The sequence below is a fragment of the Dipodomys spectabilis genome, unplaced genomic scaffold, assembly GCF_019054845.1.
Source record: "Dipodomys spectabilis isolate Male_0828 unplaced genomic scaffold, ASM1905484v1 ptg000152l, whole genome shotgun sequence".
In the NCBI taxonomy this organism is placed as follows: domain Eukaryota; kingdom Metazoa; phylum Chordata; class Mammalia; order Rodentia; family Heteromyidae; genus Dipodomys; species Dipodomys spectabilis.
This window is the reverse complement of record NW_024870829.1, coordinates 5,402,804-5,426,299: the sequence shown is the minus strand read 5'-3', so window position 1 is coordinate 5,426,299 and position 23,496 is coordinate 5,402,804. Positions and strand designations below refer to the sequence as shown.

Genomic DNA, 23,496 nt, shown 5'->3' with positions numbered 1-23,496 from the left:
TTACCTCTTCACTCTGCTTCTTTACACAGTCTTTGCAACTTATTATTAGTAAAGTTTCTATAAACTATGAAATGTACATACTTACTAGTACATACTACCAGAAAAATTATATACTTTATCGAAAAATTTTATGACCTGCAAACAGTCTTGATTTTGCCATATATAAGCAAATCCCAAAATGAAACATATTTAAAACATTAAAACTTTTAACAAACCTTAACATTTGCTGCAATGATCATTATGACAGGTGCCTTGTGTAGAATAATTGAATTCTTCTTCCTACACATCTCATGAACAACAAATATCTGGAATTATTTTGTTTTTGGCATGTCAATCTTGACTTTATTCTTAAATGTGTGCTTATGTAAGAAATGCATGTTTCTAAAATTTCACAATTCTTTTTAACTTATTTGTGTTGAATTGTGTAGTTTAAGAAAATCAATTATGGTAAATAATGCTGCAATAAACATAGTTGTCCTGGTAGCTTTAGTGTGGCCTTGTTTGTGGTCATTTGGGTAATTACACTTTACATATAAAAAAATGTTCTGTGCTCAATTTGGCTGCACATACACTAAAATTGGAACATACAGAGAAGATTAGCATGGTCCCTGAACAAGGATGACATGCAACTTAGTGAATCGTTCCATATTTTTAAAACAACAGATGCTGGAATGGATGTGGCCAGAAAGGAAGCCTATTGCATTCTTGGTGTGAGTGTACACTTGTTCATCCACTTTGGAAAGCAGTTTGGAGGTTCCTCAAAAGACTCCACATAGAGCTCCCCTATTACACAGCAATCCCACTTTTGGGCATTCATCCAAATGATCACAAACAAGTCCATACTAAAACAACCACCACAGCAATGCTTATTGTAGCATTATTTGCCATAGCTAAGATATGGAACCAACCCCGATGCCCCTCAGTAGAAGAATGGGTCAAGAAAACATTCTGTGTGTGTGTGTGTGTGTGTGTGTGTGTGTGTGTGTGTGTGTGTGTGTGTGTGAATGTACACTTACACAACCACTTTGGAAATCAGTCTGGTGAGTCCTCAGAAAGCTAAATATTGACGCTCCTTATGGCCCACTCATACCACTTCTAGGCATCTATCCTGAACAACAGGTACCAATATTCAAGGACACATGCACCTCCATGTTTATCGCAGCACTGTTCACAGTAGCTAGGATATGAAAACAACCCATATATCCCACCAGAGATGAATGGATCCAAAAACTGTGGTAACTATACACAACGGAATATTTTCCAGTCATTAGAAAGGACAAAATGATGGCATTAGCAGGGAAATCAATCAACCTACAAGAAATCATGTTGAGTGAGGTAAGCCAAAAGCAAAGAGACAAACAGCACATGGTCTCCGTGATAAGTGGATTTTAAATCCAAAATGTAAGGTAATATGACAAAATTAACAACACTTAAGAAACCAAGGACTTCCACTCATCTGATTGAATCACTACTAAATAACCCCATTCTGCTGATCAAATGTGCACACTGAAGTGAAACCAGGAAGATGACACAGAACTAGAGGGAATCAGGGAAAAACATACAACAGCTGGATCCATCAGCTGCAATGGACAATGACCAAAATGAAATAAGCAACTCAATGTCACTGAAGGGAAGGAGGGAACAAGTGGGAAAGAGGGAACAGCTGATGCTCTGCAAAACAAAAGAAATGTACATATTTCAAAACAAAAGAAGTATACATATTGAAGAAATAACTCTATTTCAAAGCTCAGAGAACTCATAAATGTTGTGGACCATGATAGACAATTTGCTCCATCAAAGTTAGAATGTGTTTGTGACTTTAACTAAGCATCACTATCCCACAATATTGTGAAATTTGGGAAATTATGTAACCACTTAATCACAAGAAAAACATTTGAAAAAATGATGAAGGTGGAAAACTAAGTTGCTCTAAAAAACAAAAAAGGAAAATGTTCTGTGTGTATATGTGTACACACACACACACACATATTACATATATATACATATATATATGTATATATATATATGTATATATATTAATTCTATGCCTCCGTCAGAAAGAATGACATTGCCCAATTTGTTAGGAAATGGAAAGACTTGGAAAAAAATTATATTAACTGATGTAAGCCAAGTCCAAAGAAACATAGGTCCCATGGTATCCCTTATTTGCAATAACTAGTATATGTCTGGGATAAGCAGAAAAGTTGAAAAAGCTATGTGTATATGATAGATAAGTTGATGTTAAGCTAAATGACCCCCAAGATAGAGACAGAAGTGGTTTTTCTTTTTTGCTGTTGTTTCTCACATATTTATAATGTAAGATGTGATTTTTTTATATGTTCCTCCACAACAGTATAACCCCCGTTTTCAATTTATTTGATGTTGGTGCATCTGCATCTTGTATATACACTTCTCTAATTTGGGGAGGGAAATGGAAAAAACAACATGCTTAAATAGGAATACAGTTTGACCCATTGTATAACAATAGATGCACAAGACAATATTTTGAAAAACGAACTTTATAATTTAGGCTGGGGACATTGGGTGGGGCTTGTGGGTGTGAGGAGTGTACTTGTGGAGGTGAAAGGGAAGCAATGGTGGGGGGAAAACAAAGGAGGAGGTAACAATGCTTGATAGGAAATGTACTTATTACTTTGATCATGTAACTATAACCCCTCTGTACAGTATTTTTACAACAAAAATGTATAAAAATGTTTTGAGATGGAAGTTTATTTTGCCTATTTTACCCATATAATATCGTTAACAAAGAAATTAATGCAAAATACTGATATGAAGATATTTTAAAAAAGTGAGTGTGTGTCCATTCCTGCATGTTGGCATGCTCAGAGTTTGAAATCAGGGCTTCAAGGTCTCGCTACATCTTTCTCTCTAGATTGGTGAGCTACTATATGAGCTACATCTCCATTCCTGGCCCTTTGCTGGTTCATTAAAATTTTTGAAAAATAATCTCATGAATTTATTTTCCCCTGATTGGCTTCCACAGATCTCAGTCTCCTGAGTAGGTATCCCAAGTAGTTAGGATTACAGGTGTAACAAACCAGCAAATGGCTTTCAGAATAATTTTAAAGTAGAAGAAAATTTACTTCACAGGGGCCTGTTTTATCATCTCCTAGTTTTAAAGCATTTTGGATTGATTATATGTGAATTTTTTCATTCTTGAATTCTTAAAATACAGTAAGTGATGATATTTAAAATATTTAGAACTTTTTAAAACCGATACTGGAACTATGGGACAGAAAAAATTTGCATGTCTTTGGACCATAATTTATAAGCTCAGCTCTGTGCATGATAACCCAATGTCACCAACACAGTCTGTGTTGAAGACAAAATGTAACAGAAAACAATCACCATTCGCAATAATTGCTATGCTATTATTCCTTGGACAATATGAATATTGAATTGAGAGTATCAGAGAATGGAGAGAATTTATCTACCTTTTGTGTATTGCTGAAAGACTTCTGGAAAATTTGACTCATCTCCTTCAACACTGTGTGTCTTGGGCCATGCACTTACTTCCTTTAATTACAATTTTTTCCCAACACTGAAATGGTAATAACATTAGCATTATAACAAATTTTATCTTAAGAATTAAGGGTTCTTAGAATGGTGAACTCTTTCTCATTCTTGTAGAGGCATTATCAGATGAGAAGAACTGTATTTTTTTGTTTGCTTACTTCCATTTATTCTTCAGATTGAAATCTGAACTACTTAAGACTGAAAGAAACCAAAATTAGACATGCAGGCTTTGGAAAGAGCAATCAATGTAAAATAAATAAAATACATATAGCTATGTAACAAGTCTAACTAAATTGTTATATAGTCTCAATTATAAACAGAAAATGATTTAAGCAATATCATGTTATTGAAAATTGAAAAATGTTAGGAGTTGCTTAATTTTTTCTTTTTTACTACCTTGAATTAATTATTTTTGTATACAGAGATTAAAGATGAGATTAACAAGAAACTTGATTTAAAATGGACAAAAGTTTGAATAGACATGTTTTCCATAAACCCCTCTATATCACCAGTGGGTTTACCAGTTGTGTTTAATACAACTTCTGTGCTGGCTTAATGCTTTGTGAGCAGAAGTCATTAGAGAAGTGTAATTCAAAATTACTATGATACTACTTTATAACTATTATAACTCTTATCAAAAAAAAAAATCAAAGGAACCAGGTGTGGTGGTAAAGGTTTGTAATTCCAAGCATTTAGGAGGTTGGATTTCAGTCTTAAGACAGTCTGGGGTACTGAAGATAGTAAAAACTTGGCCTTTATTACCTTTTAAGTAAAAGTAATAATGTTGGTGAGAGTGTGAAGAAAAGGAAATTTTCTACACTCTTGGTCAAAATACAGGTTAGTATTCTCCTTGTAGAAAGTAGTATGCAGTTTTCTAAAGAAATCATAATTGAAATATCATCTGAACCACCAATCATGTGATTATTTCTCTCTGGGTAACTCGAAAATATATCTGTAGTTCATTGTTATTCACATTATTCACATCAACAGACAAGATATGAATCAAAGTTCAGTGTTCAAATATACTAATAAACAACTGTGGTACATGCACATATATCTTTTTGTTTCATCTTTAAAATAACAAGAGACTTCTCCCATTAGCCACAACTTACAATGACCAGAAAGGTGTATTGGAAATGAAGAAAAATGTCATGTTCTGATCTTTGTAAACACACACACACACACACACACACACACACACACACACATACACACCATCCTCAAATAGTAAGACAGAATTATTTTTAAAAAAGTAAATCAAAGTGGAACTTCTGGGGCATTTAGTTCACAATGCATAAGATACTAGATATACATTATGACCAGGTATAGAGTTGTAATGTACAACATGAGGATACAGGGGACAACATTGGCCTTACATACGAATATATCTAAGTAAGTAGGAGTTGTTCTTCCTAGTAGTGGTTACTCTTTTAGTTGTTCTTCCTTCTATAATGGATAATATGAATGTAATTCTTTAAGTATACCTGTCGATTTTCAGAAATAATAACAAACAATATAGCAATAATGTTGCACGCTCAACATAGAACAAAATGTCAAATTAAAATACATGAGATTATCCTTGATGTAAACTAATTATTACAAATAAGGGAAACCATGTGACCTATGTTTCTTTAAGTCTGGGGTACTTCACTTAATATGATTTTTCCAAGATCTTCCATTTCCTTATAAATGTGGTGGTCACATTCTTTATGATGGAAGCATATTTTTCCATGTGTGTATATCTGTGTTTGTGTGTGTGTGTGTGTGTGTGTGCGTGTGTGTGTGTGTGTGTGTGTGTGTGTGTGTGTGTGTGTGTGTGTGTGTGTGTGTCGTTTTTGGTAAATATTACTGTGATACACAGTAGTAGCTTTACTGTGGCCTTGTTTGTGATCACCTGGTTATATGCCCAGAAGTGGGATAACTGGGTAATAGGGGAGCATTATTGTGTACATCAAGGATAATATTAGTAGATGAGTAGAATAGCTCAATAGCTATGTACATATGATCGTATAAGGTGATTCCAAGTGAAATGAATTCCAAGACATGGTCTTTGTTGTTGTTGTTCTTTTTTTTTTGTCGGGCGTGGGGCTTGAGCTCTGGGCCTGGGCGCTGTCCCTCAGCTATTCAGCTCAAGGTGAGCACTCTACCACTTGAGCTACAGTGCCACTTCCGGTTTTCTGGTGGTTTATTGGAGATAGGAGTCTCACGGTCTTTCCTGCCTGGGCTCGCTTTGAACCACGATCCTCAGATCTCAGCCTCCTGAGTAGCTAGGATTACAGGCATGAGCCACCAGCACCCGGCTTGTTGTTGTTGTTCTTAATGTACTATGTGATTTCTTTTTATCCTTTTGTGTTTTCCCCACCTATGGTTTATCCCCTGTAGTCACTGTATTTGATTTTGATACCCTGGGTATTTTAAATATGTTGATCTGAACTAGGGAAGGGAAAGGAAAATAAAACAAAATGGTGAGACAAAGGACAAAGGGGGAACCTTTGCAACAGTAGTACTCACAAGACAATATGTTGTAAATAATCTTGGGGGGGCATTAGGAATGAAGAGGGAGAAAACTAGGGGAAAATGTAACAAGTTAGAAAAAAATAAATTAATTACCTTACTTATGTAACTATATCCCATCTGTACATTACCTTGACAATAAAATTTAAATAAAAAATAAAATAAAATATAAGAGAGCAGCAATACAGGAGATGGGAGTGGGGGAAATACTTTAGTATCATAGAGTAGAACAGCTGTGGAAAGCAGTAATTTTACATTAAAATAGCAAGTAATAAACTAACATACAGATTTTCAGCCTCATGTCAGTCATTAAAAAGGGAAAACAAAATACACAATCAGCAAACCAATAGAGATAAAATAGAAAACTAAACAATTAAGATGAAGAGATGACTTGGACCAAGAATAACAAATGACACAATTAGGAAACAAATAACAAGCTGCTGGGCTGGGAAGGTGGCTCAGTGGTAGAGTGCTTGCCTTGCATACCTGAGGCACTGGGTTTGATTCTCAGCACCACATAATCAAAAAGAAACAAACCAGAAGTGGTGCTCTATTTCAAGTGGTAGAGCACTAGCCTTGAGCTGAAGTGCTGAGGCACAGCGCCAAGGCCCAGGGTTCAGGACCCACAATCGGACCCAAAAAATAAAATAAAAAAAATAACAAGCTGCTAAGTTTTAAAATGATCACCCTTAATTCTATTGACTTGTTTATATCACAATTTTTTAGAAGTATAATTCAAATCACAGTTTAATAGCATATCATTTTAATAATAGTTTACTTATTATTGATTTCTTAATATTGAATGTTAATATATAATTTTAATTTCAGCAGCTATAGAAAAGAAAGTGAAATTAATTTTAATAATATATTTATGAATTGTAAAATTGAGAAGCATAAGAATTTAAACAAATAACATATCATTATTGCTTCATTTCTGTGATTTAATGTAATAATTCAAAGTGTGTTCTACACTTAGCACTCATCTTAACATCAAATAATAAATTATTGCACATGACACTTGGTATTAGTTTGAAGGGTTCAGCACTGTGGTAAAATTCACACCGCATAGTACACAAGGGTATGATCCCTCTCATATAGCTTAAATTGTGGAAATTTGATTTCTACATGCATGTTAAATTCTTGCCTAGGTGACATCTATAAAATTATATACACGAGGACTATTTCAGATGATTCTTAAAAGTCATATTCATTAATTGAATTTTTATTACTTCATACCAAATATTTACAGAGAGACTGAATTTTTGAGTAGATGATGTTGTATGTGTGCCAGATTATACGTATTAAGGTTTATTTTATATTCCTGACATTGTTTCTAGAGTTGGATTTATTTGTCCATTACGGGTTAAGTGTATTATATTGGATATATGAAAGTAAAGTGAATGTTTAGTCCATTAATACTTTGTGTAATCCCAATATAAATTATCCATCTGTTTGAAGTAATGAAAATAACAACAGATAAAAGCAAGATAAATGAGTCTGTAGTAGACAAGTATTTACACCGTTATTTTGAAAGTTGGTCCTCTTTTACACAACAGAATGTTCTTGAGAATATGTGTCCCAGGCTGGCCACAACTGAAGAATATTATGGTTTGATCGATCATAAAAGAAGGAAGGAAGGTTCGTTCCCCTTCCTTCCAAATGTCTGATCCCAGGAATGAGATCTGCTTTATGGTGACTACTTGGAAATGAACTTTTTTCAGAGTCAACCTTGAAAAGCCATCTTGATAGACGACTTCTGTAAGTGGTTAGAAAACATTATTGATGACTTTGCAAGGATGCCTGATTGCCTCATTTTGAGACAATTAACAGGAATTTAATCAGTTGTTCTTTGTATCTTTAGGAGAAAAACCCATTGACTCTAGGCCAGCGGATCACAGGGGTCCAGAGAAACTTCTAACTTGAATAGTAATCCTAGATATCTAAAACAAAACACACACACAAACACACACACACACACACGCACACACACACACACACTCCAGTAAGCACAGCCAGGCAGGGTTGCTATCACAGCCTACATGAAGTCAGGCAAAAAACAGAAGCTGAGAGTCATTTAGTTGATAACTAATATATTTTTTATGAGGCAGACTCACATGAGACTCCAGAGAAAGGATCAGAAAGACTGATCAGAGAGACAAAAATTGGTCACTAAAAGATTGGAAAGTGAATTTCTTGTAGAACAAATAAATCATAGAAAGCTTGTGCATGTAAGAACAAGATAGAATACCAAATTCCAGAAATGCACATTTTCTTAAAAGTCAGCTTAATGAATTATCAGCGCAAATCTTTAAATTCTAAAGTATTTGACCACATGTGGGAGAAGGTTGAAAAGAAAGAAAATTTCATCACTTTATTAGGAAGTCTAATATCACATTAGGAAGTAATCAAGCACAGATTTGTAATAAAAAGAGAAAACAATTATTCCAAATGAAGGTTTCATTTCCTTTGATGTAAAAGTTCTTAAATTAGGTGCTAGCAATTACCATACAATTGATCCAGTCCCCCAGCTGAGTTGATATTGACTGCAGTATTATCACATGAAGGAAAAGAGAAAATTTACAAATGTCTGATGAAATGAGGTAAATGTGAAGTGTTCTAATAGTAATATCTGAGGTTTAGACACAGGTGAAGAGGTGGATTTTCTTTTCTAAAAATCCCCCATTTTTACCTTGTGCCAGTGGCTCACAGCTGTATCCTAGCTACTCAGGAAGCTGAGATCTAAGGACTATGGTTCAAAACCAGCCTGGGCAAGATAGACCCTGAGACTATTATTTCCATTTAGCCATCAGAAAACCAGAAGTGGCACTGTTGCTCAAGTAGTAGAGCACTCATCTTGAGTTGAAGAGTTCAGGGACAGTGCCCAAGTCCAGACTACAAGCCCCTCGCACAGCAACGACAACAAAATCTCCATTTCATGGATTACCTACATCTCTTCCTAACATTCAACAAAGGAGCCATTTTATCACCCACTACATTTAAGTCCTAATCTAGCTACTGCAAATAGATTGATTTGGTATCTTATATAAAACGGTTCATATTTGCGGAAACAAATACCAGCAGTGGTAACTTTTTTCCAGTCCTTGAACTCTGGGCCTGAGCCCTGAACATGGTTATGCTGGTAGCTTTCATGTGAGCTTGTTTGTTATTTATTGGATTACTGCCAATGAGGGGAATTACTGGGTCTTAAGGGAGATCTATATTTACTCTTTCAGGAAACTCCGTACTGCATTCCACAGTGGTGGAACATGTTTAATTTCCCACCAACAGTGTAATAGAGTTCCCAATTGGCTACATCCATGCAAGTGTTTGCTATTGTTAGTTTTATAGTAATGGCCATTCTAATGGACGAGGTAGAATCTGTCTTGTTTACTTATAGATTTGTATGCATCTTCTAGCTACAATAAAGAAATGAATCCATGAAAACTATATTGCTCTGAGTCGGCAATCCTTTCTCTTTGCTCTTAATATAATTTCCCAAACCTTTCATTTTCCTTAGACTGGTGAAAATTCATCTTTCTGATGGGTGAATATAATTCCATTGTGTGTGTGTGTGTGTGTGTGTGTGTGTGTGTGTGTGTGTGTGTGTGTGTGTGTGTGTGTGAGTGTTTGTGTGTGTAAGATGACTATAGGGCCATGAATTCATTTCTAAGCATTCTGTTTCATCTGTAATTTTGTAATTCCATATTATAGTTGCATTGCTTTCTCTTCTACATTGAAGAAAGTTGTTGGGATTTTGATGAGTATTGCATTGCCAATTGTTTAAGGGAAGTATTGCAGTTTTCAAAATGTTAATTCTTCCAACAAGGAACATTGAAAGACTTTCTATTTTCTTGAATCTCCTTCAATTTCCCTTTTTATATTTTTAAAGTTTTCACATATACGTCCTTCACAATTTTAGTTAAATTAATTAATTCCTAGTTTTGTTGTTGTTGTTTTGTTTTGTTTAGGTTTGATTTGATTTTGAGGCTAGTATATGAGGCTGTTTTTTGGATTTCAGCATGGATCTTCCCATTGTTGGTCAGAGAAAAACTACTGATTCTTGTGGTTTTTATATCCTGCTACATTGCTGAAGGTTAGCATCACCTTTACTAACTTGATGGAGGAATCCACAGTGTCCTTTAAATACAGGGTCATTTAATCTGTAAAAAGGGATAATTTTGCTTCTTCCCTATTTGGATCTGCTTTATGTTTTTCTCTTGTCTATTGCTCTTGCAAGAAAGTCCACTACCATATTGACGAGTAGTAGACAGTGGACATCCTTTTCTCATTCCTCATGTTAATGTCTTCATGCTTCCACTCTTAGGTAAATGCTAATTATCTCTGTCATATACATACTCAGTTTAATATTGAAGAATGTTCCATGCATTCCTAGGTTCTCAGACTTTTTAATCATAAAGGTGTATTGGAACTTGTTAAAAGCTATTTCTACATCCCTATTGATGATCATGTGTTTCTGGTCCCTGCTTCTGCTGATGGTTTGTATTAGGCTTATTGACAAGAATATTGAATCAAATCATATCCAAGATGAATCTTATTTGATCATACCATATGATTTTTTTGTTAGTTGCTGAAATTGGTTTGTTAGAATTTTATTAAGAAGTTCTGCATTAATGCTTATCAAAGAGTTTGGTTCATAGTTCTCTTTCTTTGGTGAGTCCCTATGTGATTTGGGGAGGAGTCTTATTCTAGCTTCATAGAATGTATTTGATAACGTGTCTCTCATAGATACTAGATAGATGCATCTTGGTTTTTGATACTACTATCTAATCTATGTCTTCTATTTGGAAATTTAAGTCCATTGATATTGAGAGTTAAGACAGAAATATCTGATAAGTCCTGCTATGTTATACACCTGTTGTTAGGAGCTGTGCCTCATCTACTGTTAACATATTTACCTTGTTCTCTGGTAGGGAGCATTTTATGTAACCAGTTCCTCTTCTTCTTGATCTTCTCTATGTAGGATATTTTTGATTATATTCTATTCTGATAATATGGTGGACATAGGTTGTTTCAAGTTTTCTTTGTCATGAAATATGTTTATATATCCTTTAAATGTAAAGGAGAGTTTGGCTTGGGACCGTATTCATGGTTGGTAGTTGTTTACCTTTAATGTTTGTCATATATAATGCCAGGCTTTCCTTTTTACCATATCAGCTAAGAAATCTGTATTTATTCTGACTGTATATCCTTTATAAATAATCAATCTTTTCTCTATGGCATCTTTAAGAATCCTTTCCTTGATCTTTAATAATCCTCTAATGGATTATGATATCATGGTGGATTGTTCAGTTCTAGAATTCTGATTGGTTTCTAAAGGCTTCTCTTCCTTGAATGAGCCTATCTCTTTGGATGTTTGGCATGTTCTCTGCTAGAATTCTGTAATATGCTTCCCATCCATTTAGTTTCTTGCTCTTCTCCTTCATGATACCTATCTCCCTGAAATTTGATCTTCTAACTGAGTCTTGAAGTTCTGGCAAGATCATTTCTTATTTCTTGGATTTGTTCTAAATGTTTAGTTCCTCTTTTCTGTTAGATCTATTCTGTCTTTGACCCTGAGATTATCTTCTATGTCATCTATTTGCTGTGGAGACTTTCTACTTTGTTTTTGATTTCCCTGTCTTCTAATTGCTCATTTTTTAGGGGTTCTGTCTCTTTATTAAAGCTTTGTTTTAGGTCTTGTATGGACTTTCTGTACAGTTTTTGCTTGGTTGGGGGAAATGTAAGGGTTGTTTTCTTAGCTGTGTCTTCTCTAATATCTTTTAACTAGGCATCCATTTTTTCTTGGACTCCCTTGACTTCTCAGAATTTATTCATATTTCTGTTTGAAATCTCCATGAATTATTTTGCTAATGACTGGTTGGTCTCATCTTGTTCACTGTCGCGACCGCCTCGACCCACGAGGATGACGCGACAACAGGTTCTTCTTTCAGGCGGTTTATTCAGGACCTTTTACAACATCTTCTCTCCTGCATCTTCTGCCAGCTTTTTCCTTCGTCTCTTGCCGCTTCTTCCTGCTTCTCTGTCCCTCCGCCCCCGCGCTCCGGTTATAAGCCTCCTGGATGGCCAATCCCGAAGCACCACGTGGCATATACCGATAGGGCTGCAAACACGGAAGTAAACTAGGAGCCAAGTCATAGCCATATAAGGAGTTGTATTTACAGAGAGCACTCGTCACCGGGAAGATGGAAGGCGGGAGCCAGGGCCATCTTTGGTCTCAGCCGCACCAGCTACAATGTTGCTTTCATGGCCACGCCTTACGGCTGCGCCGTCTTTGGGCATGGCTCCCGCAGCTCTCCACAGTTCACAAATTTCCTTGTAGAGGTTTTCTATCTTTCCATTAATCACATTTTTCAGCAGTATCCGTAATACATTTTAATAACTATCTTCTACATCCTTGATTGTCTGTTCTAATGCCTGGTTATTTACTGTGTGAATTATACTACTTTGTCATCACTTTTCTTGTATTTTTCTGATTTGTTCTGTCCATTTGGAGCTTTTCTTTTGGGGGATCTATGATATTAATAGGTGACTCTCTATATTCTTGGTTGATTTGCTGGGTCTTGGTTTGGTTTCCTGTTGTGATGTGTTTAATGGAATTGCATTTTTGTCAAGTCCATTAAGTGTAGGAATAGAAATCAGTTGTGGTGAGATGTTGTGATGTTAATATTTGTGTTTCCAGTGACCATTTGGACTGTCCAGTGGTATGGTGAATTTTCTATGTGTATGGGTGTGGCTTTCTCTGATGTACACTTCTGTTCCTGCTTTTTTCAATGTTGTCGTTTTATTTCCACACTGCACATGTGCTTTTGAATGTGTTGCCCAATGTATTCCTGGCTGGCACCTTTTCATAGATTTCTGTTTTCTTGTGAAGACGGTATAGAATCTTCTTATGAATTCTATGTCTATAATTATGTCTATATTTATAGCTGCATATCTATAATTATAGCTGATTTGATGTGACCCTCTAGATGTGGAGGACCTGCTAGGACTCTAAATCTCTGTTTCATTAGAGATTGCTAGGATAATTTTCTGTTGTTATTCTGTCATTGTTTTTCCTCTTCCTCAGATTTACTTTTTATATTGTGGATTTTTTCACATAATTCAGGATTTGTGATTGTTGTATCAGTTTATTTTGTTTTCCTGCTTATGCTACTTTGAAATATTGATTTCAGGCTTGTGAGAAGAAACAGAAAGAGACAGAAATATATGTTATTAAATTGAGAGAAAGAGAAGATATTTAAACCTATTTACTACAAGTAAATTAATATTAAGCAAAGCTATTGAAAATAATTACTTATTTACACTTCAGAGGATGAGTATAGTACTCTTGGGTATCTCGGGGGAAAGACTTTAGACTCATTACAATTGATGACTTACATTGAAATTACTGGCTAAACGTTCTTCTTCAGAAAGGGAAAAGCTCCATTACTTCCATATTAGTACTATAAAATCATTATAGCCTCATGTTGAATAGTTTTCCCTTTGCTATTTTCAATTCCGTTCTTCATCCATTAATTATCTAGGGCTTTGAATGACCAATTCCTTAAAATATCTATATTGCTTATATTGTGATATAAATCTCAGTAATATAAATATGAATTTATCTTTGAGTCTCATCTTGAGCTACATTCATATGAAATTTATGCAGTCTCAAGCAAGAAACTTGCCTTTTTTTAACTCTATTCTATGTTGTAATCAATAAATCCTTTCTCTTTAGAAATGCGTTCTCAGCTTTTATATTGCTCCAGTAAACATCATGTATTTCTAGTACTTTTACTGAAGTAAATATAAAGTTTGGAACATGAAGACAACTCCCCTATTATCACTTTAAAGTAAACCTTTGGGGATTATTTCATATATAAAAATAAAAAAGTGCAATGCAATGTTTATACATGAATAATATAATGGTTAAATCAATTAGACACATGAACTAACATAGCAATTTTCAATTAACATAAAGGCATCAAAATATTGTGTTCATGAATATCACTCATTTTTAAAAAATGACTAGTCAATACAAAGTTTATATTATATTTGAAATCTACAAAATGAAAATTACACTCAGATTTGCTGTCAATATCCTGTTTCCAGGAATGCATTTATTCCGCAAACAGGAAAACAAAAAATAAGGGTTTTTCACATAGAATGAAAAATGTAGAAGCAGACTGTCTTTCCTTAAGATGTTAAGTACCTGAGAGTTCCGGGAAGATGGCGGAGGAGAAGCTGGAATCTGAACAAGCTCTCGCATAGAAAGCAGTTTTAGAGTTCCAGTGAACAGTCCTAAGCCAGAGAATCACACCAAGTGTGCCATCACAGGACAGAGAGTTAGACAAGAGAGGGAAAGCCAAGGCAAGGAGACACATCTGAGCGCCTGCCAGCAGCCGCGGCAGCGGCGGCAGGGTCCCAGCGGCGACCGCAGCCACGGCCATACCTGAGCGCTCACACAGAGAGTCCGGGACGAAGGAGCCAGACGCAGCGGGCGAGAAGATTCTACTCAACAACAGCAAGAACCGACAAGGAGCGGACATCTTCATCCGGCAGTTTGCAGACCAGAGACGACCCAGGATCCAAGACTCGGCGTGAGTAGAAGCCCGACGTCCTCACTCCTTCTCAGGGAGCAGAGGAGGGAAGGCCACCCCTCCCCCCCCCAGCACCGGTGATCTCCATCTTGGATACCGACAAAGCTCGGAGGAGCTGCTAGCTCCAACTCAGGCCTTGGAATAAAACGAGTCATTTAACAGGTCACAAGAACTTAACGGCGAAGTGACCTCACAGACTCAGCCCCATCCAGGGAAAAGTCACCCAGCTCAGGCGTCAGCCATTGGAGTGGCTCTCCTCGCCGGGTAACCAGAGCCAGAGGCTGCCCCTCCCTCTAGCAGCCACCACAATCAATTGAAAAACAGAAACCCTGAGAATGGCTCCAGGGTGGGCTCTGTGAATTTTTCACAAAATAGCCCCAGGGAAAAGCTACTGTTTGTTGAAAGGCCTCAACTCTACCAGAACCTAGCCTCATCACCCCTCTTTTGTGATTCTCAAAGCAGATCATCCTCCCATTAAACTAACCTGGGAGGGGGAATCTCAAAATCTTGGGTAAAGCAGAGCATTTTTCTGCCTGTTCCAACAAACTGACTTAAGAAACCAATCAAGCCACAGGACCTCAAGCTGACCAGAGACTCCAACAAGAGGCTGGTTACAGACAAAAGGGAGATACAGGATTCTTCCCACCCCTCCCAAAAAAATAAAAAAAAAAAATCAAAGAACTTTTTTTTTTCTTCTTTTCTTTTCTTTCTTTTTTTTTTTTTTTGGTACCTTATATATATAAATTTTTTTTTTCCTTTTCTAAAACTTTTATTAATCTTTAATTTTTGCCTTTTTTGAAAAACAATTGTTTTCCAGTAACTTTTTTTTCCCTCTTATAATTTTTATTTTAGGAATACGTGAATGTACGTTTTCCTCTCTTTTCTTGTCTTCTCTCTCTTTTTCTTTCTTTCTTAATTATCTTTTTGTTTTTTGTCTAGTTCTACTGAACTTCTGATCTTTTTTTCTCCCTTTCTTATCCTTTTCACCTTTTCCTTTCTTTTGTTCTTCTGTATGTGACTTAACTCTTGTCCTACACATCCTCAGATAAACCCATAGTTAACTAGTAGACCCTATCCCCCATTGTGTACACACTTAATCCACAAATTTATTACTCAATCTGCAACCTCTGAGACTTAAATTCCTTAATAGCAGTACTACCTCTTTATACCTATATAATATTTTAAGCATTTTTTAAATTTTTCACATCTCCTCTATCTCCCTCCTGTTTTCTCATTATATTCACATTCCTCTCTAAATAGATGGTCTTTCAATCTCCATAACTATATTAATTTTTACGTTTCTAATGTTTTTTCTGGTTTCTTTTCATTTCCCTTTCACTTTCTTCTTTTTCTCTCCCTCTCTACTTGCATCTTACACAACCTATTTCCTGCATTGAGATTAAGACATAGTTAACTCTCCCTGTGCCTCCCCACACCAATCTATTCCTAATTTTTACCCACATCTCTCCCTAACCCTAAAAATTTCTGGTTTTCCAAATTCTTCTCTGCGGTTTGAAGCCCATTAACATATAGTTGTTTGATGTTGAATAGATGTATCTGTTGAACTAGATTGTATCTGTAGACTATTGACTGTATAAATGCAAACGTTGGTTGATGGTTGCCTTAAGATAGTGTTCTAGCACAAAACTGGTGCTATTTTCATCTCAAATGGGCAGAGTAAGCCGAAAAAAAAAACAAGAAAAATGGCAAATCCGGGTATCTCAATTCCCAATCTTGATAATCAGGGGTCAGATCAGATAATGAACAATCCAGAGGAGAGTTCCCAAATAGCTCTACAAACACTGGTGGCAAACATGATAAATGAGAAGTTTGACAACTTACAAAGGACTCTGTATGAGCGTGATAGGGAGAGAGAGGAGGCATCCCAAAAGTTTATACAGGAATATCATAAGCGTGAGGAAGCTACTCAAAAACTGATACAGGATTTGCGTGAACAACTTGAGAATACTCAAAGAGAAAGGGAGGAATGGCGTGAGCAGGCTGAGAACACTCAAAGAGAATTGCAGGAATCCCACGAACGGGAGGAAAGAGAACTGCAGGAATCCCACAAACGGGAGGAAGCTAATCAAAGAGTAATTCAGGAATTGAGAGACCAGGTAGAGAACACACAAAGATCACTAAAGGCATTCATGGAATCCATTAACAAAGAGCTGAAGGAAGTCAGGGAGACCACAAAGGGAATGCTGAATGGAACCCAACAGAAGGAATGGGAGTCCAAAGAAACCATAACCAATCAATTAAGTGATTTGAGAACAAACACTGAACACCAAATTAAGGAAGTAAAGAAATTCATACAAGACCTAAAACAGAGCTTCAACAAAGAACTTGAAGCCATTAAAGCTGACCAATTAGAAGGAAAAGAGATAAAAAGCAAAGTAGAAAGTCTTGACAGCAGGTTAGACCATGCAGAAGATCGAATCTCAGGGATTGAAGACAGCCTAGATATTATAGAGAAAGAACATACAACCATCCAAGACAAGTCCAAGAAGTATGATAGATCTATCCAACACCTGGAAGACACCATCAGAAGGCCTAATCTAAGGATAATGGGTGTAGAGGAACACCTAGAAACAGAAGTTAATGGTCTAGGAAATTTGTTTAACAGGATCCTAGCAGAGAACTTCCCAAACATACAAAAAGATAGGCCTATTCAGATACAAGAAGCTTTTAGAACCCCAAACAGACCAGACCAGAATAGGACATCCCACCGTCACATTATAATCCACACAGGATCAACTCAGACCAAGGAAAAGATCCTTAAAGCTGTCAAGGAGTAAAGGTTAATCACCTATAAAGGGAAACCAATTAGAATCACCTCAGATTTCTCAGCAGAGACAATCAAAGCAAGAAGAGCCTGGAATGATGTATGCCATGCCCTAAATACAAACAACTATCAACCAAGAATACTGTACCCAGCTAAACTCTCCTTCATAACTGAAGGCCAAATATAAAACTTCCATAGCAAAGAAAAATTGAAACAATACATCTCCACCAAACCAGCCCTACAAAAGATTCTTAAAGATGTCCTACACATAGAAAACCAACAAGACCGCAACAAAGGCCAAGAAACTGCACCCAAACTGAGAATCCAAGAACCATAGGAAGAACCCAGTTTTCGCAGCCCCCAAGAAGGTGGATAACATGGCAGGAACTCCCAAATACCTCTCAGTCCTATCTCTTAACGTTAACGGACTGAACTCTCCAATTAAGCGACATAGACTGTCTAGTTGGATTAAAAAACAAGACCCTTCTATCTGCTGCCTGCAGGAGTCACATCTTGCCCGTAAAAACAAACACATTTTCAATGTTAAAGGCTGGAACAAAATCTACCAAGCAAACGGACCGCATAAACAGGCGGGAGTTGCAATCTTAATATCAGATAAAATAGACTTTAAATTAAAATTCGTGAGAAGAGATAAAGAAGGTCGCTACATACTAATTAAAGGATCTCTCCTTCAGGAGGATATTACAATTCTAAATATCTATTCGCCAAACAATGGAGCACCCAAATTTATCAAAGAAACACTACTTTCCCTCAAATCCCATATAGATCCAAAGACATTAATTGTTGGGGATTTTAACACAGCACTCTCCCCACTAGATAGATCAACTCGGCAAAAACTCAACAGAGAAACCGCAGATCTAAACAGCTGCATAGATCAACGAGATTTAACAGACATCTACAGAACATTTCACCCAGCAGCATCAGAATACACGTTTTTCTCAGCAGCACATGGAACGTTTTCTAAAATAGACCACATTTTAGGCCACAAAGCAAACTTGTCTAAATTCAGAAACATTGAAGTTATACCTTGCATTCTCTCTGACCACAAGGGAGTAAAATTAGAACTCAACACCAAAAGCCACCAAAGAAAGTCCGGTATCACATGGAGGTTGAACAACACACTGTTGAATCAAGAGTGGGTCATGGAAGAGATTAGAAAGGAAATTCAAATGTTCATGCTATTCAACAAAAATGAACACACAAATTGCCAGCTCCTCTGGGACACAGCAAAGGCAATACTCAGAGGCAAGTTTATAGCTCTGAGCTCCTACATCAACAAATTGGAGAGATCTGAAACTAGCAATTTAATGACACACCTAAACCTCCTTGAAAAAGAGCAGTAAGATAAACCCCAATCCAGTAGACGGAAAGAAATAAAATTAAATCAGAATTAAATGAATTAGAATCCAAAAAAACTATAGAAAGAATCAACAAAACAAAGAGTTGGTTCTTCGAAAAACTTAACAAAATTGACAGACCCTTAGCAAATCCTATCAGAAAAAGAAGAGAACACACCCAAATTAATAAACTCAGAGATGAGAATGGAAACATCACCACGGAGACAACCAAGATTCAGAACATTATAAGGGAATACTTCTCAACACTTTATGCTAATAAGTTTGAGAACTTGACAGAAATGGACCTCTTCCTAGCAAATATTGACATGCCAAAACTAAACCAAGATGAGTTAAACCAGCTTAACAGGCCCATATCAAGCATTGAAATAGAAACAGCAATAAGAGACCTCCCAGCTAAGAAAAGTCCAGGACCAGATGGTTTTACAGCGGAATTTTACAAGGCCTTCAAAGCAGAGCTCACACCAATACTCCTCCAACTCTTCAATGAAATTGAAAGAGAAAGCTCACTACCGAACACATTCTATGAAGCCATCATAACCCTCATCCCAAAACCAGGCAGGGACTCATCAAAGAAAGAGAATTATAGACCCATTTCTTTGATGAACATTGATGCAAAACTTCTCAACAAAATTTTGGCCAATCGACTTCAACAATTCATCCAAAAAATCATACACCACGATCAAACAGGATTCATTTCAGGGATGCAAAGCTGGTTCAATATACGCAAATCAATTAATATTATTCATCACATCAACAGGAGCAAGAATAAGAACCACATGGTTATCTCAATAGATGCAGAAAAAGCATTCGACAAGATCCAACACCCCTTCCTGATGAAGGTTTTGGAAAAATTAGGAATCCATGGAACATTCCTCAATACAATAAAGGCTGTATATGACAAACCTACAGCCAGCATTATACTCAATGGTGAAAAACTAAAGCCATTTCCTCTTAACTCAGGAACAAGACAAGGATGCCCACTCTCTCCACTTCTCTTCAATCTAGTATTAGAATGCCTAGCTACAGCAATAAGACAAGATGCAGACATAAAGGGGATCTTGTATTTAAAGAATCCCATAGACTCCACTCCCAAATTACTCAAGCTGATTCAAAACTTTGGCAAAGTAGCAGGTTATAAAATTAACCCCCAAAAATCAATGGCTTTTCTGTGTGCCAACAATGAGAAAAGTGTGGCTGAAATTAGGAAAGCAACTCCATTTGTAATAGCCCCACAAAAAATAAAATACCTAGGAATTAACTTAACTAAAGAAGTGAAGGACCTCTATGATGAAAACTTTAAAATCTTGAAAAAGGAAATCAACACAGAACTTAAAAAATGGCAAAACCTCCCATGTTCCTGGATTGGAAAGATTAACATCCTGAAAATGGCAATACTTCCCAAGGCTATCTACAAATTTAACGCAATACCTATCCAAATTCCAACCTCATTCTTCAAGGAAATAGAAGAGGCAATCCAAAAATTCATATGGAACAATAAAAGACCCCGAATATCAAAAAGGCTCCTCAATGGAAAGAACACTGCTGGAGGAAAACATTACCAAATTTCAAACTCTACTATAAAGCCATAGTAATCAAAACAGCTTGGTATTGGCATAAGAACAGACCTCAGGACCAATGGAATAGAATTGAAAACCCAGAAATGAACCTACAGACCTATAGACATCTAATCTTCGATAAGGGAGCTAATACAATAGAATGGAAGAAAGACAACCTCTTCAGTAAATGGTGCTGGCAAAATTGGTTAACAACATGTAGAAAACTTAAGCTAGATCTTTATATATCACCCTGCACCAGAATCAACTCCAAATGGATCAAAGACCTTGAACTCAAAGCAGACACTCTGAAAACATTACAGGATGGAATAGGAGAAACCCTGGGTCTCCTTGGCTCAGGCCGAAATTTTCTGAATAGAGACCCGGAAACACAACAAATCAAAGAAAGGTTGGACAAATGGGATTGCATAAAGTTGCAGAGCTTCTGCAGGGCAAATGACATAGCTAGCAAGATCAATAGAAAGCCCACGGATTGGGAGAAGATCTTTACTAGCCATAAAACGGACAAGGGTCTCATATCTAAAATATACTTGGAACTCAAAAAATTAAACCCCCCCCAACAACAAATCCTCAAAGAAACAACTGCCCAATAAATAAGTGGGCGAAAGACTTAAAGAGAAACTTCTCTGAAGAAGAAAGGAGGATGGCCAATAGACACATGAAGAAATGTTCAACATCCCTAGCCATAAAAGAAATGCAAATCAAAACATCATTGAGATATCACCTCACTCCAGTTAGAATGGCAAAAATCAAGAACTCTAACAACAACAGATGCTGGAGGGGATGTGGACAGAAAGGAACCTTACTTCATTGTTGGTGGGAATGTAAACTTGTTCAACCACTTTGGAAAGTAGTATGGAGGTTCCTCAAAAGACTTCACATAGAGCTCCCCTATGACCCAGCAATCCCACTTTTGGGCATTTACCCTAATGTTTACAAACAAGACCACACTAAAGCTACCAGCACAACTATGTTTATTGCAGCATTATTTACCATAGCTAAGATATGGAACCAACCCAGATGCCCCTCAGTAGATGAATGGATCAAGAAAATGTGGTATATATACACAATGGAATTCTATGCCTCCACCAGAAAGAATGACATTGCCCCATTTGTTAGGAAATGGAAAAACTTGGAAAAAATTATATTAAGTGAAGTAAGCCAGGCCCAAAGAAACGTAGGTCCCATGGTTTCCCTTATTTGTAATATCTAGTATATGTATGAGTCAAGCGGAAAAGGTCAGATAATGTGATGCCAGGAACATGAACCCTTAGATGTGTATTTTAATGTTTTTTTTCTTTCATGCCTGTGTTTCTAACACATTTATAAGATTATCTCTTTGTTGCTTTGTATGTCCTTCCCGCACAGTATAACCCCTGCTTTCACTATATTTGATGTCAGTATAACTTGTTTAGGAGATGGACCTGTTGCAACAATGAGAAGTACAAGTTGTCATGTCCAAAACGAGCTTTACAACGTTGGTGTGGGGGGGGGGGGAAGGAGAAGGATTGGGATTAGGGGGGGAGGGGGGAGGCTGGGAAGGGATGTGAAGGGTAAACAAAGGAGGAGGCTGCAATTCTTTGTAAGAAATGTACGCATTATCCTGCCCATGTAACAGTAACTCCTCTGTGCAGTATGTTCACAAATAAAATTAAATTAAATTAAAAAAAAAGATGTTAAGTACCTGCAAATCATGTGATTTATTCAAAGATACTATACATACTCATAAGAGAATTTGTGATCAGAAGTGATAGGTAAGCAAAGTAACTGGAAAACTGTATGCTTAAATTGAGCTTTCAATATAGGATGACAAGTTTTCAATAAATGAGCCTATTATTCTGTATCTCTAACACACATACAGCATTCTTCATTTTCCCACATACTTCCGTTCTCTTAGCTCAGTTCCTGATCGATATTCTTCTATTTCATGATTTCAATTCCTTCTAAAATAACAAGGTGGGCGTTTTTTTTTGTCTCTAGATCCAATACATTCTAGAATCGTGGAAGAGTAGTATAAATTCATGGAGTTTGACTTGAATGTCAAGTATGAAGACTTTGTATTCAGGGTACTCTTAATTGGCCTCAAGCACACAAAGATACACAGTATACTAAGAACAAGGGACTTTATCTCAGGGAAACATACAGGTCCAGGCAAGATCCTGAAACAAAGAAAAGCAAGGAAGCACAAACCTCAATCAACTATAATTACAAAGGAATGGAACTGATCTGTGAAGTGTCTGGGTGGCAGCTCTATGTGTTTGTGTGTGTGTGTGTCAGTAGAAAGAGAGAGAGACAGACAGAGGGAGAATTTTGTGTGGCTTACATATTTACAGTCCATAGAGCATTATTTGTTAGGGAGGAGGTGCTCATATCAGAGCTGTGATACTACTCTCATCACTTTACTACAAAACAAACACTTGCTTAATCTCTAATTAAATAGGGAAAATAAACTAACATCTTACACGATTGTTTGACAATTGATTAGTATATTGAAGGCCAAAGGGAGGAATTGGAGATCAATATAATCTTTTTCCTCTCTTCTAAATATTACACTGTAATAGATGTGATTTCAGGCGTCTCCTGCCATGTACTTCCAGTTGAATTATTAATATGCTTAATAATATGAAATATGTGATAGAGAAATAGATCAGCCAGCAAGCACAAAGAATTTGTGATAAGATTGAGCTTTTGAGCAGGGTTGCCACAACTTCTAGGAATGTAATACTTTCATATGAACTTCAAATTTTCTGGCTTTCCCTGTGTGATTAAATGGCAAGAAAGTACTGTAGAAATAAGAATTCTTGTTCAGCCAAGTAGAAAGTGCTCATGATCCCATCTGCACGTTGCAAATTTCCATTCCATATAGACTCTCTGTTAGAGTGGTTTAATTTAATATACTTCAGCACCTCATCTTTCCCTGTGGGAGACAAGAAAAAAGATAACTTTGTTTGTGTATTAAATTATGTAAATTACCATGTACAGGCATGATTTGTATAATTTTAGAACTTTGTAATAAATATAAGTAGGGATCATTTCACAATAAAAATATAATTAAAATCACTTAATAAGACTAGAAGTCACAGAATTTTCTGCATGAAAACATACAT

At 36.4% G+C, this 23,496-nt stretch overlaps 1 non-coding gene across 1 annotated transcript; it reads left to right on the top strand.

Moving 5' to 3' along the window:
* Window positions 1-547: 547 nt before the first annotated feature.
* On the top strand, window positions 548-653 carry LOC122118436. Its single transcript, XR_006149359.1, has one exon. It is a non-coding gene; the product is annotated as a U6 spliceosomal RNA (small nuclear RNA).
* Window positions 654-23,496: the final 22,843 nt, after the last annotated feature.